This window comes from Choloepus didactylus, chromosome 2 (genome assembly GCF_015220235.1).
Source record: "Choloepus didactylus isolate mChoDid1 chromosome 2, mChoDid1.pri, whole genome shotgun sequence".
In the NCBI taxonomy this organism is placed as follows: Eukaryota; Metazoa; Chordata; class Mammalia; order Pilosa; family Megalonychidae; genus Choloepus; species Choloepus didactylus.
In genome coordinates this window covers 153,256,414-153,272,172 of record NC_051308.1, presented here as the reverse complement: position 1 = coordinate 153,272,172, position 15,759 = coordinate 153,256,414, and the positions used below count along the sequence as shown (strand labels likewise).

The 15,759-nt window shown below is 39.8% G+C and overlaps 1 protein-coding gene and 1 long non-coding RNA gene across 3 annotated transcripts in view; one reads left to right on the top strand and one right to left on the bottom strand.

Annotated features, from left to right (window-relative positions):
• Positions 1-5,385: 5,385 nt before the first annotated feature.
• Positions 5,386-11,337, bottom strand: LOC119527057. Its single transcript, XR_005215304.1, has 4 exons — positions 11,113-11,337; positions 10,935-11,004; positions 9,072-9,163; positions 5,386-7,255 (listed from the first exon to the last, which is right to left on the bottom strand). It is a non-coding gene; the product is annotated as an uncharacterized LOC119527057 (long non-coding RNA).
• Positions 11,338-11,693: 356 nt separating this feature from the next.
• LRRC8C (leucine rich repeat containing 8 VRAC subunit C) overlaps positions 11,694-15,759 on the top strand; it is a 105,283-nt gene continuing 101,217 nt past the window's right edge. Inside the window, exon 1 of one of the 2 annotated variants that reach the window (XM_037826682.1) lies at positions 11,694-12,149. The gene's annotated coding sequence lies outside the window, so the exon portion shown is untranslated. The remainder of the gene's footprint in view (positions 12,150-15,759) is intronic. The other variant, XM_037826683.1, reaches the window with a different exon arrangement.

Genomic DNA, 15,759 nt, shown 5'->3' with positions numbered 1-15,759 from the left:
GATTTAACAAAGGTCTATGAATATTGAAACTTTATATACATATATATTTAGATATTTAGATGCTGGGGTGTTGGAATAGCTAAAAGGAAGTAAATAACATGGTGGAACTGTAATGTAAAACATTCATTGAAATTTGCTCTATAGCTATTCATTGAATTGTGCTTTGAAAGACTTCACCTTTCTGTATATACCCTATATTGCATAAAAAGGAAAGAACTGAAACTGTAGAACTGTAACCCATAACAATTTTTTAAATTACCTATATAACTGCTTGTTGAGCTGTATATTGCAAGTTAACACCTTTCTGTATGTATGTTATATTTTACAATAATGGAAATAGCTGAAGTTGTGGAACTGTGACACATGATATTCTTTGAAATTTGCTCTCTACTTGTTAAATCATTCTTTGAAAGTTATCACTGCTACGTATACATGTTAAAGTTCACATTAAAAATGTATTTTAAAAAACTCGACTAACAGAAAAGATCTTAATATTTTACCCTCATGGGCAAACTTTCAGGCCCCTGTCCTGATTTTTAATGCCATTGATTCTTCTGATCTCTTTTAAAATGAACATTGTCAGGTTTCTCCCTTTTTCTTCAAACAGCCTTTTGAGGCTCATTTGTGATTACAGGGCCCTCCCTACCCTGTGGATTGCAAATTCCTGAAGGGGCTGTGAATCTTGGGTTGTACCCCTGTATAAACCATATATAAAAGGGAACCTGTAACATTAATATATTAGAACTTTATATATTTATTTATATATTTATATGTGACCTTGGGGCAGGGGTTGGGGAGATCACTCCTTTATTTCTTCCTGCATACAAATTTCAGTAAACAATAAAAGTCATATTTCAAAATTTTGAGTATGTAGTCTTTTTTGCCACAACAGTAACTAAGTCACAGAATCACTCTCATATCTCCATAAGTTCTGCAATATGACAGATATTTTAGATAAGAATTTTTGAAAAAAATTTATTATACAGGTTGACTTTTCAAGTGGGTATAGAGAAATGATTATTTTAATGTATATGTGTGGTATGTTGAACTGAAATATACATGAAACATAAAAATTATATACTTTAGGCAATAAATGTTCCTTACATTTATTTTTTAATATTCTGAAATGTTAAAATATATTAAGGTACCAGATGTTGACTGTTAAGGAAATTGGCACTTGGCAACTCCCTCCCCACCAGCCATTTTGTGCTTGTGTATTTAGAAACACCTTAATGCAAGCAGGTTTTCTTTTCTTTTCTTTTCTTTTCTTTTTTTTTTTCTTTTCTTTTGGTAAATTTTTATGTAGGACAACATATTTATGTAAGCTTGATACACATTTTAAACAAACAGTGTATGAGAAGTGTCTTGAATTACATTTCCAATACAATTATTAGGACATCAGAATCACTAGACCATTTGAAGAACCCTCAATAAAGGATATGCATGGCTTGCATGTTCCTGGTGTTGAGAAGCCACATAACTGCCCATACAACAACTTCTGTTAACAATTGTATTAACAATTTAGTCATCAGAAAGCCATTTTTTAAGCATTTCTATGTCCTAACACATTGTTACCAATGTATAGATAGGGTTTTTAAATTAGAGAAGTTGTAGGTTTACAGAAAACTCAAGCAGAAAATACAAAGTTCCCATATATGCCCCCTATTATGAACACCTTGTGTCAGTGTGATACATTTGTTATAACTGATGAAAGAATATTACTGTAATTGTACTATTAACTGCAGTCCACAGCATACATTAGGGTTTGCTGTTTGTGTTCTTTATTTATTTTATTCTAGTAACATATATACAACCTAAAATTTTCCCCTTTAACCACAGATATATAATTCAGTACTGTTGGTTACGTTCACAGTATTGTGCTACCATCCATTACCACCATTCATTACCAAAACTTTTGCATTACCCCAAATAGAAACACTGTACAATTTAAGCATTAACTCCCCATTCCCTACCCCTACCCCAGTCCCTGGTAACCTATTTTCCAGTTTCTGACTCTATGCATTTGCTCATTATAATTATTTCATATCAGTTAAATCATGCAATATTTGTCCTTTTGTATCCGGCTTATTTCACTCAACATGATGTCTTCAAGGTACATTCATACTGTCCATGTATCAGAACTTCATTCTCTTTTTACAGCTGAGTAATATTCCATTGTGTGTATATACCACATTTTGTTTGTCCATTCATCAGCTGATGGACACTGGGTTGCTTCCATCTTTTAGCGAATAATGCCACTATGAACACTGGTATGCAACTATCTGCTTGAGTTTCTGCTTTCAATTATTTTGGGTACATACCTAGAAATGGGATTTGCTTTGTCAATTTACTTAAAAAAAACTTAAAAGAAAGACTCTTTTGGTAGTATATTAAAATAATTAAATCAAGCAAAAAATAATATTTGAATCTCAGCTATGTGGGAAACAAAAAATGTAAAATGTTTTTTTTAAAAAGTGGCTATAATTAACTATTAAATATTAATAGATGTAAACATTTATTACATGTTAACAATGTGTCAGGCACTGCTCTAAGGCTTTATGTATTAAACATCTAATCCTTACACCTGTCCTATAAGATAGGCACTGTCATTATCCCCATTTATCTATGGGGAAACAGGTTCAGAGAGTTTAATCATTTTATCCAAGTTCTCACAGCTTTGGGAGATAACAGAAGAAATGACTACCTGCTGTAAGAGTTTACAGAAAAAAAGTGTCACAAAAACATCATGGAGATAGAGAAGTGGACATTAAAAGACTGGCAGAATTTGGGGAGCAGGAGAGTAGGGAGGTGAGGAGAAATGGGAATAAGAGAAATTAGAGGGTGGTGTAAAGACATGAAAAATCAAGGAAGTGGTAAAGAGCGAACCCACCTAATGCACGCATGTATTACAGGGTCTCCTCAGAGTAAACAACCACTAAATTTGGAAAGGTGATTTTTCCCAAAAACCATTTGATCCATAGGAATTCAGTTATGGTTTACATAAGTTATGAAAACATCCTAATAATTTAGGTTGAAATCCAGATAAATCCAAAGCCTTTCACTAAGGAAACACCATACTTCCTTACAGCTACTTTAGGGCTTACAAACATCAGGAAACAGCTTCATACTTGTTCCTACCTCTTTAATCTCAAGATTCCCTCTCTGTTCTTTTGAGAAGCAGAAAGGCAGAAAGCCTGAGAAAAAAAATATCCACCATCTTCACAAAAGTTGTTCAGCAAAGACTATGATGACTCCCTCATTTTCTAGTGAAAATGGTGGCAGGGAATATTAGAAGCACATCTTTTCTTGCATCTGAACTTTGTGTCTTACCAATTGTCTTCAGCATCCAGAACACTGAACAGATCTAACTTGGCACAGAGTTTACATGAAACCTACCTATCACTAGTTTTTAGAAATAATTTTGGGTGTTCAGAAGCTGAGATGCACTCTATAAAGGCCATACACTAAACAGTATCTTCATCATTCTAAGAAATAATCATCCAAGATTTTAAAAATCCCTTTCCCCTTAAAGCATTCAGAAGTCTCCTGCTATTCTCCATCTTCGCTCTCCCTGGGGGATTGGACAGGCTGACCTGGGGAAAGCATTGTGATATCCCTCCTAGTCTAGGCAAGGTCACGATGTGCCCATCTGGGGACTGGGGCAATTGTTGGTGATTTGGGGGCTGGCCACTCCTGGTGATGAAAAATGAAAGCTAACTCCAGTAAAGAATTGATAACTTTAAAAATATTGGTTGCTTATCCTTCCTCTCTGGATACAGACTTTAAGAGTAAAAATCAAAATCCATCATGATAGTTGTTTTGGATTATCAAAAGATTTTGCAAATGCATCTTTTGGTCAGAGTTTGGGATATATCAAAGCCGGATGTGGAATATTTCAAGGTGGCATAACTAGAGTGTGTCCCTACATGGAATGGGCTATGTGGCATCTCCCTACCCAGTCAACGTGGGCTGAGGAAGGACACTAGTTCACCCTCAATGGTTCTGAAATACATTCATTACAGGAAAATGAAGAACAGAGCATCACAACTGGGAAGATAATCATCTGGGTATAAAACCTCAAAAAGTAAAATAATTGATGTTTATTTCTTTTTAACATTCCAGAAAATGACATTTTCCAGCAGTTTTAAACATTCTGACATTATAAGAAAGAAAGAGAGTGGTAAAAGTGTGGGCTTTGGAGTCAGGCTGCATTGATTCCTCTCCTGTCCCTGTCATTTACTAGGGATGTGGCCAAGGGCATGTGACATAACCTCTCTGTGCTTCAGGCTCCCCATCTGTGAAATGGGGACAACTGATGGTACCGACTTCATAGTGTTGTTGCATGGATTAAATGAAATAATACATGAAATGTGCTTAAAACCCTACCTGGCATAGAGTAAGTAACTTAACAAATGTTAGCTACCTTGTTTCTGGCATTCAAATCATTGTAGCAAGTGGTCTCCCTACCTCTTACAAATTTCCAGACCAAACCTATTATTGCTATATCCTAAAGTATCCAAAAATTTTTCAGTCAGAAAATGTTTGTTTCAAAACCAATTGATCAGAAGAAATACCAAAGAAAACATAAATTTGAGTTCTGGTTTAGCAAACAAAATTAACAGTTCATATGAAATGACACCAGATCAGATGTAAAAAGACTATGGTCAGGAGTATTTCACAACCTGAATAATGTTGGGGACATTTAAGAAATCAGGATGTTTTCAGTCTCCTAAATGGCACAAGCTGTTTTCATGCTGTGGTAAAATTATCTTCCCTTTGGTCATATGAAAGGGACTCAGTCTTATCTGGACTCAGTCTTCTCCTCTTTCCATGATACTTTCGGAAGCAATCAGTACAATTAACTCAGAAGTTCCCCCCCACCCCATTCCATTCTTTAATATAACAAAGTATTTCTTTTTCCTCTAGGATTAATTTTTTAAATAGTTTTAAAAACAGGATAAAATTAAAACATTTTCTAACGATTTTAATGAAATGTTATCATGCTGGACATGTTTTTCTGAAATCCCTTAATCAGAGTATATCACTTTAAATAGCACTTTACCAAATTTTCTTCAGAAACAAGGATGGAAGGCTTTAAATGTTACACCGGCTGAGGGAAGTGTTCATAGGAGAGAACATTCACAAGACCTGGAATGAATCGGGGAGGGAGAACATCTAAGGAAATAAAGTTATTCTGCCAATGACCAACTCCTAGGGAGGAAAAAGCTAATTATTGTCAAGAATTGTGTAAGGCCCAAAATTTTACCCTCCTTGCAAGGTAACAAGTTGGCCTACCACAGTTTCATGGATGATGGAGAAGACATGAGACTCATGGGTCGGAGACAAAGGAAAGTTTATTACTAACTGCAATAGCAGTAGCCAGAATATCAGCAGTTTTGCCTTAGTTCCCTGAGCCCCAATAACCACAGAGAAATCCAAATTGGGCAAGATAGTACCTATACATGCAATGGGTTGCATTGAAGGAGAGAAACCCTGAGATTAGGGAATTTGAAATTTTTATAATAGGTTATAATTATTCCTGCACTTTGCTCTGGAGGGAAACATCTTTATTATACTGGACAGTAAGTATGCCTGTGACACAGTATCTTCACTATACAAATGTCCTTGAAAGTTTTAGTCAAGAAGATATGCAAAAACACTAGAGACCCAAGGAAAATTATCTTCCAACAATTACCAATAAACTATTCTATGCTGTCCCTGTAAATGCCCATAATGTACGTGTGGTAGGTTTGTCTTACACCAGTTTGAACTGTTTCTAAAAGGACATTAAAAAAAATACACACCAAAGACCAATAAGAACATGTAAAAGCAAAGGAACTATTACTTAATGTAAATGAACAAGTCTACACCATAACCATTGTGAATGGATGCTCTTTCTCTTACTAAAGATGGCAGACACTGTGTCATAGCTGATGATTGTAAGGAAAACAGTTGCAGAAAACATCTACCAAGAAGGCTTATCTTGGTAGGTATTCGTTAAATGAGTTAATAGAGCCTATAATTCCCCTCTACCTCTTTCCAAAGAGAAAAATCTTATGAAGTTTCTGTATTCTTCACTATAACAACTAGAATATCAGTACCAATATTCTATTCTGAAGAGTGCTAGTTCCTTGAAATGTTGATAGGTATAACAGGTATGTCAAAAGAAATAGTTCCATGGTCAAATGAAGGTGAAGAAATGCTAGGTTCAGCAAAGTCCAATAAGCATTTTTAATGCAGGACTTTACAGAGCCCTTAGCATGCTTATATGCATTCTGAACCTGCAAGAGGATATAGTAATCCCCTAAACAAATTTGACCACAGACCCTTATTTCCCAGGGTATCCCAAGTAGCAGAGCTGTATAGAGTGCTGCTTGGAAATGCCTCACTAGAAGCATGCCTCCATCTCATTGACAGTGGGAACTGGAGGACAAAGCTGCTTCATGAAGATGCTGGCTGACTGGTATGTCCTGTTGTAGACAGATTTCCCTTTTCACAGCAATAGATGCCTTCCTGCTTCCTTGATTAAACTTTGGTGATTACATCCATCACTGACTGAAATCTCAGAAGGAAAAATATGTATCATTTTAAGATCTACGTGTAATATTTTAGCACTGAGCAAAACCCTAAGAAATCATCTATTCCAACCTCTTTATTTTCAGATGAGGAGACTGAGAATTCAAAGATATTAAGGGAATTGTCCCAAATCACAAAGTTTATCAATGGTAGAGCCATAACTGGAATCCAGGTCTCATTAATTAGTTTTATTCTCTTTTCACTAATACAAATGACATGATCATTGATGATCACTATTGCTGATGCTGAGAAGGCAAACCGGGCTTTCTTGATTTTTTTTCCATAAAGCCAAAAACATGAGTGAATTAGGAAATTAAGAAACAAACTCTAAAAAGTTTCAAGAAAATGTATCTTGTGTCAGTATGGGTGGTGGCTTTACTGGAGACAGCATCTGTATGCAGCCATAAAGCATTTTCTAAACCAAAGCATGCCTGTGATAATTTTCCAAAGAGAAAGTCATGCTTATGTGAGTGAAAAAAGCATCTTCAATTTCACTACCCTGATAAGGGTTCTTGAGCCATCAATTTTCATTCCTCAGAGAAAAAGAGTAGCTTCTTAGTTTAAAGGAAGAAGTAATTCCTTGGGCTTAAAATTAGGTGCTCTGTCAGGGCTGATGTCACTGAAATTCGAAGCAATGCAGTGTTAAGCTGTCATCTGAGAAGACTGAAGAATTTGAGTCCTGGGAAAAATAAGTTGCCTTCCTTAGGAAGTATTTATAATGTATTTTTTTAAATAAATAAATATGTTCTCAATCACTTAAGAGTGTTTCATTATCTTTAGATCAATTCCCTTCACAGATGGAGCCAGTCAATTATAGATTTAATTAACAAGTTCATACACATAATATTCTTAGAACAGTGGCTGTAGGTGCCAATAAATAAAAGATAGCAATTATTATTATACAGTAATACAGTTATAGTAGTGGTACTTCAGGTCCCCCCCCCCAAAAAAAAGGCCCTCCTGAGCATGTCAAACATTTTTACTTTAAACTTATACTACACATGTATCATGTGAAAGTTACTTATCAATCACTGTCCTATTTAAACAATAATTCTAAGAATGAAGCTCCTTGCCTGACATATTTGCCTAAATTCAGAGCCACAGTCACTTATGATCTTTCATTAAGAAGTTTGCTTTCAGTCATAAAGTGCTTTTCAGTTCAAGAGTAGGCTGTAAAAACATCTCATGAAAGCACATTTAGGATGTGAGTACACTATTAGAGAAAGCACAAATGAATGCAATTTCAAAAACTACTGAAAAAGTACATCATTAGCTTTACTAAATACATTTGATGAATTCAATTTAAAAATTAATATTCCTTTTCCAGATGTTTGAGTAGTGGTTACACATAAGAACTCTGAAATTATTCTTGTCTGGTCTAAATCCTAATTCTTTCACTTATTGGCCATGTGACCTTTGGCAAGTTATTGAACTATAATGTGCCTCAGTTTTCTCATCTTTAATAGGAGAAAACAATAGTGCCTCCCTAATGGATAATTATGATGACAAAATGAAATAATGCATAGTAAACTAGTGTTTAGCTCATAGTATATACCTAGTAAGTGCGTATTCATTATTATTATTATTCCCAAACAAAAGTATCACAAATTAGTGGTGGTAGAGGGGTTGTAAAATATACATGGCTGATTTTAGAAGAATTTGACCCAAATTTTTATAGTATCTTATTTTTAGGTCCTCAGTACTACCCTCTTCTCTAGCGTGAATTCAACCGCCATTTTAGGGTCAAGACCACATCTGACCACATTATCTCTCAGGCAACTTCCTGCTCTCAGGATATTTCCTAGGGAAGGTTTTACTCTCCCTGTGTTAGCATTTTTTTATGGCATACAAAGATTTCAAAACTGTTGCTAAAGGTGAGTTTTATCTTGCAACTATTAATTCAGAAGGCACTAATAGTTGCAACAGTTTTAACAACTGAAACAAAACAACATTTCCTGTTAGCTTGACACCTTCCCACAAAGCTCGGAAATGGTCTGGGGAGCAGATGTGCAGAGGATGTACAGAGAGTGCAGGGTAAAATCCTGCTGGTTGTTTTGGCTTAGAATTTCGATTTTACATTCACTATTACCAGGCAGAATCAACAGTCTTCAAATACAAAAAAACAATCCCAGTACTGATAAGCAGATACATATATTATATATCATATATAATTTTAGTTTAAACTCTTTATGAGCTAACGGGTTCACATTTTATAGCCTGTAGTATACAATACAAACTATACTGGAAGTCAGAACCAGTACAAGAAAGTGAAACATTTTAAAACACATTCTTGCAACATGTAATACCAGGCTCTGCACTAGATGTTAACAATGGAGGGACATTGAGATGAATAAGATCCCATCCCTGTCCTCAAGGAGCTGGAAGACTTGATAGTGAAGCAGATACATAAAGAGATACATGACAGCAAACCATGGTAAGTGCTGAAAGACAGGTTCAAACTAAGAGTTATATGAGCACAAGGAAGGGAGCATTACCCTGCCTGAAGTCCAAGGAGGCTTCACAGAGAAGGTGGCTTTTGAATCGTGCTTTCATGGAATGATGCAGCCCAGCAAGTGCTTTCTTGTAGCTAAAAACGAAACAATAGTATAATATGATTGCCATTTCCATACAGTAGGCTAGAGGGGTGGCTGGCATTCTTTCTAAGTCTCCTAGCAACCCTAAAAAGTAGGTATCGATGTTCTTATTGTACAAATGAGGAAACTGAGGCTCAAAGATTAAGAAGCTCGGGGTGACATACCTAGGGAGTAGTGGAGCCAGGGTTTGAGCCCAGATCTGTATCATTACAAATCCCTTACCATGCCCCACCCTGCACTACTCAGAAAGAGCTACTTCTGCTCCCAACCAGTACATGGCTAACCTAGAACTACATGGAGCGTGAGTGTGGGAACTTGCCCTTAAAGCCCATCTGGAAAGTCAACCTTTGGTGTAATGAGTTGGGTATAATGTAAAAGGTCAAGATGGTGTCTCTGTACATCCAGTTAGTTCACCTAGCCCTCAGTGCCCTCTCCCTTCTCTGAACGTCAACTACATTTATTTCAAAATGGTTTATACTGGTTCACACGCATACCAAATTCCCTCTCCCAAGTACTGTAAACACTCTGAAGTCAGGGAATAAGCTTTATATTTCTTTGAGATGCTCAGGGTCCAGCATTCACAGAAGATGATTATTGATTCCCCCGGTTCTTTCAGAGGGTAATGATAACTATGGATGTTGTCTTGATTAGGTTGACTGAGGTGAGAGAACTAGACTTAAGGTTTATGGGCTATAAAATAAAATGTGGCTTAAGCAGTCTAGCACAGGGTTTTTAGACTACTGCCTCTCCAGTTCACCCTATTAGAAAGCAGGCACAGGGTATGCAAAAGTATAGTGATAAAGCACCTGGGGGAAGGGGGGCTTAACTTGCAGGATATTCATTTCCTGTGTTTTCAAACCTTGGGCTTGGTCCTCTTGCTTGCAGGGCATTGAAAACAAGCAAGAATCATAACAGCTACCATTTATTTAGCACTTATGAATTGCTTGGCACTGTTCTTACTGCTTTGAACATGTTATCTAAATCTCACAGCAAATCTTTATTATTATATCTAAATTACCAAGAAGGAAAAGAAAGAACAATAACTTCTCCAAAGTTACACAGGAAGAGCAGAGATTTTATCCCCAATCACTTGAATCAGTGACCGAGGATATAATGGTTCCTTGTCACTGGGTAGCAGGGAACAGTTAGGGATGCCTAAACTTGAGGTCAGGTTGCACATAGCAAAAAGAGGAAAGCAAGTGCAGAATAAAGCCCTTGGCAGGAGGTATGTGCCCTAAATACTCATCTCTGGGTATTTAAATCCAGGCAAGGTGTTTAAGAGTTGGAGATACCTCAGGTATCATTTCTGCATCTATCTGGTGGCTTACCAGGTACTTGCATTTTTTAGCAAATTGCTAAAGTCCACCTCTGCTTTTTCCCCCAGAAACCCTCTAGGAATTTTTTCACCTGCTGACTAGGAGGAAAGCCCCACTCTAGGTTTTTGTCTAGATCTAGGTTGATTACGACTAGTGTTAAAGTCATTTCCTAAAGATTTAGGATTTAAGGTTTATTTCTGGGAAGGAGATACAATGCCAGCTCTGGAATTGGAAAAGTGTCTGTTCACTTTAGCTTGGAAATAGAATTGGGGTAACAGAAGGAGCTTGCTTTCTAAAGGCCTGCTTTGTAAAACTAAAACGACTAGTGAATGGCTGTTGGTTGTCTATTAATTGCTCTACACATCTATCTTTTCCAGGCTGCTAGTTTAATTTTGGCACTGTTAGAATTCCCAGTTTTGATAAGGCACCCCAGAAGGCTCTATATTACTTAATGGTCTTTTCTGCACATTTTTTCATTGGGCAGCTTTCAAGAAGGCAGGGTTCTTCACTCTTTCATCCTGAAATAAGGTGGGAGATGGGGAGAAGAAAAGCATCAGAGTCAGATCAATAAATGGGAGAGAACCCCTACCCCAATAGTTCAGATCAATAAACGGGAGAGAACCTACCCCAATAGCCTTTAAACAACAGTTGGTTTTAACGTGCACCATCAACTCCTTTTTGCACAGCATGAAATTGTAGGTGGAGCCTTCAAATGAAGCCACTGTGGAACCTGTTGCTTAGACAACAGGGAGTCGATCTGGCATGGTCCAAGAAGATGGGGATTCCTGTCAGGGAGGTGACGCTGGTGTCAAGGGGCTCACCAGCTTCGTGGTCCGGGATATAGGTTTTTGGCTTTCTCCTTCCCCGTCTCTCTCAATGCGTCCCCCATCCCCTCCCACCCTTCCTGATCTTCTCTGGGGGTGGTAGAAGAGGAGAAGGTAATCTCCGTCCTGACCCAGGTCTTGCAGAGGAGTTCCTAGATTGGTTTGTTCCCCACTAAATTATCCAGGGAGGAGCTGAGCGCACTGAAGCCTCCAGGTTTTCCGCCCCTTATTAAGGGCAGGGGTGTGTGAGTATCAGACTCAGCTGATTCCCCCGGCAGACGCCGTCAGGTGGGCGTATCAGAGGCGGGAGTGGCTTGCTCGAGAAGCGGCAGGAGGACTTTACTTTTCCTCCCATATGCTGAAGAAAGCCTGTAGGCGGCCAGCCGCAGCCCTCGCTGCCCAGTCCCGGACGCGGGGTGGTCTCAGCAGGGGAGGAAGTTCCCGGGCGCCGCCGCCTGCGTCACAGCGGGACTCGGACCGCCGGGCGGGCTCGGCTGGCGGCGGCCGCAGCGACCCCGGGGCCGGGCGCTGGGCGGCGCTGGCTGCCGCTGGCCCGGCTGCGCGCGGGGCGGCGCTAGAGGCGGCTCCGTCCGCGGCCCGGGAGGCGGAGGGGAGGAGGGCTGCGGGACTGGGGCGTTAGCTGCGTTCCGGCTGGGAGCCCGCGAAGAGCGCGAGGAGGAAGGCGCCGCCGTGGCCGCGGCCGCAGTGCTCGGGGCGTGACGAGCCATGAGCAGCGGTCCCGCGGGCGACCCCGCCGTCGCTGGCTGCTGCTGAGCGCGGCCGGGGGACAACTCGCCGCTCCCCAGCACTCTCCCCAGCTGGCACCCTCGCGCCCAGAGGTAAGTGAGGGCGGGGGGACCCACAGGGGGATGGAGGAGCGGCCCGGAGTGGGCCACCGGGCTCGGTCCGCTAGGCGCGTTGGGACTAGGACTCTCCCCGCTTCGCTCGCGTCCCTGCCTCCTCCCGGCTGTGGGGCAGAGATCTACAGCCTCCCTGTGTGTGGTCGATACCACGGCTCAGAAACCCGCCCAGCCCAGCCCAGCCCCAGCGTCCGGGCGACAAACCCCAGCCTGGAACCAAAGGCAGCGCGGCCGCGGCAGGTTCTGCGGCTGGGAGGTGGGGGTGGGGTGGGTGGGCGCGTGGCGAAAGCCGGGTCACGGCCGGGGCGAGCGCCGTTCTTTCCCACCTTGGAAATCCCTGAGACCCTCTGGCCTGCCCTTTCTGGTCTGCTTCCCCTTTCCCATCCCTAAGCCCGTGAAGTTAGGACTTTTGGGGAGGGAGGGGAATTTGAAGATCTTCTAAGGGAACGAGAGAGCGATGTCTGCTCACCTGCAAGACCAGAAGGGAGAGAGATGGGTTAGCTGGATAAAGTGGGCCCCAGAAGCCAGGTGTGTAGGCCGGCGTGAAACCAGAACCTCTGCCTTCATCCCATGCTGAGGCAAGGAGGTGGTTAGCGATGGACTTAGCAACTCAGGAGCCTTATGATGTGCTATGTAGACGTTAATTCCTTTCTTTCCTCCTTCAGCCAATTTTTCCCTCCCCGACTGCACGCCTGCCACTGTATGTTAGGTTCCCAACAGTTTCTTCAAAACCTGGCACCATACTCTGCTTTGCAATAGCCACGGACACCTAGCTCACATCCTGGTGTGGATATTTCAGAGTGTTGGGGCCAAACTTCACTTGTTTTCAAATTCCTTAAGCATTTTGAACAATCAGCAAACAGGAAACATTTTCAGATTCCCATTCTCATTAATGTAAAAAGTAAAAATCGGTCAGTCTCAGTGAGCTTCAACTACCCTATTTGCCTTATCCTTTGCAGGGAGGAATAGATAAAGGAAATCTCAGTTCTATTTTAGTCACATACTTTCTTACAAGACCTCCTAGTGTAAGAAATCGAGCCTTAACCGAGCAGTCATATTTCTTGATAGGTATGTAGTCATTTCTCAGGCATGATGAGGCTTCTATATGGACAGGTCCTTAAAATGCCATCTAGATGAGAAAGGAGTAAAAATGATGGCAATCCTCTGGCTTAGCTATCCTCCTAGTTAGCAAAATCACCAGTCAGGTGTATACATTTATACATTCTTCTCCTCCTCCTTCACCTTCTTCTTCTGGTTTGTGGAAAACTTGTAAACCTAAAATGTAAGCTGAATGCCAGAAAATTTTCTCAGATTCATAAACCATTTGTTAAAAGTATGTACAAAGATAACAGATTACATTTATACAAATCTTACCTACGAGATTTGTATTTCTTGTGACTGCTTAAATAGAGAAGGTCAAGAGTATAACTCTGATCAGCTTTACTTTGGAGTAATTAACTTAAAGACTGTCTTGGAGTCAGTTTGCTTGCTTGCTTGCTTTTGGGGATGGGGGGGCGGACACAGCTTTGCAAAGGAGGTGTGGTTTTCATGGCTCACATAATAAGATTGACAACAGATAGGGTACACCAATCCAATAACCACATTAGAGGCAGTAAGTATATTGAAAATTTTCTTATTAATAAAATTATCAAAGTCTGTTAATGGTGCTCATCTCCTATTTCTTAGATTAAGCCCATTATTCAATGAAATGTGTTTTCAAAAGGGAACACTCCTAGTGAAAGAAATGTATTAGGGACTGTAAGAGAAAAGAATGAACAATTTTCCATTTGTATGAAGCATATCTTTTAAAACAATACAAATGTGGAAACTTTTTTTAAGTCCTAAGTTTCCAATTTTTACCAGATTGTTGCTATGATTTTTAAATAGTGTGTAGTATGAAGTTATAGTCACCGATAATAATATAATAAAGCCCAATATTAAAAAGGAATGGGGTGGAAACATGCTTGTTTTGTCTAGTATTGTGTTAATGATTGTTTTAGTTTGCTAGGCTCCTGAAATCAGATGCCAGGAAATGGGTTGGCTTAATAGGAATCTATTAGCTTACAATTTTGAGGCTGAGAAAAATGTTCAAATCAAGGCATTGTCAAGGCAATACTTTCTTCCTGATGACTGTCTGCTGGTGATCTTTGACTCCTCTGCCACACAGCAAGGCACATGGCAGCCTCTGCTGGTCTCTCCCAGGTTTTATTGCTTTCAGCTTCTTGCTTCTGTGGCTTTCTCTCTCTTTGCCTGAATTTCATTTTCTTATAAAGAACTCCAGTAATAATATTAAGACCCATACTGAATGAGGTGGATCACACCTTAACTGAAGTAGCCTCATCAAAAGATTCTACTTACAATGGATCCACACCCACAGGAATGGATTAACTTTAAGAACATAATTTGGGGGGAGTACATACAGTCCTAAATCATCACAATGATTTAATATGGCGTACATTACTATAATATAGTATAACTGCTCCGAGTACCTAACACACATTATCTCAGATTCTTTCAACAAACTCCCAAGGTAGACCAAAGAAGAGCCTCAGAGTTTGTGATTTGCCCAAGACCATACAGTTAATGGTCTTAATGAAATGAAGTCATTTCTGTTCTCCCAAGCTGCTTCTTTTTTATTTTTGTTGTTTTTTCCCTACATACGTTTATTGTTAACCTACCATAATGACTACATAGAGAAAACAGGTCAATAAAGTAAAGTTTCCCGTCCAGGGTTATCTGTGTAACTTGTACGTTGCTTAATTGGAATTTGGAATCGGGGCCCTCTGATTCCCAAACCCTTGTTCTTACCATTGATCTCTATTCAATAACTGATTAAGATCCCTGTCTAATGGGTAAGTGTCTCCTCTCCATCAGCTGTTGTCATCTACATGGTGATGATGGTCTCCTGGGTTCAAAACACCAAAGATTGTATACTTAATTCCTAGAGTGCCACCTGTGTCTCCAGTCCTGCATCAATTATGAAAACATATTACAACCTAATGAGGATGACATTGCTTTGGCAGTATCCCTGAATCCACTTAATTTCTTTTAAAATAGAAATCATTCTGGATTGGCATGGGGTAAAAAGCAGGGCCTCAAACTAGGAAGATCTAGTATCAAATTCTAGCTCTACTGTATAGTAGCAGTGTAAACTAGTTCAAGTTATTTAATTTCTCTGAGTACCAGTTTCCTCATCTAAAATGGGATTAATGGAGCCTACCTAGATGGATTGTTGTAAATAGTTTTAAATATAAAAATACATATTGTGCCAGTTTGGATATATTATGTCCCCCCAAAAGGGCCAGGATCTTTTAACCCAATCTTGTTTGGTGGAAACTTTTGATGGAGTTTTTCCATGGAGATGTGACTCACCCAACTGTAGGGAATACCTTTGATTAAATTATCTCCATGGAGTTGTTAAGTGTGGACTTAATTAACTCACTGAAGTCCTATAAGAGCTCACAGACAGGAGGAGTTCAGGGCTGCAGCTGAGAAAGACTTTTGGAGAGACACTTGGGAACTGACTGCTTTGGAGACGCTAGCCCAGGGTTTGCTCTGAAGAAGCTAAGAGAGACAAGCCCAGAGACCT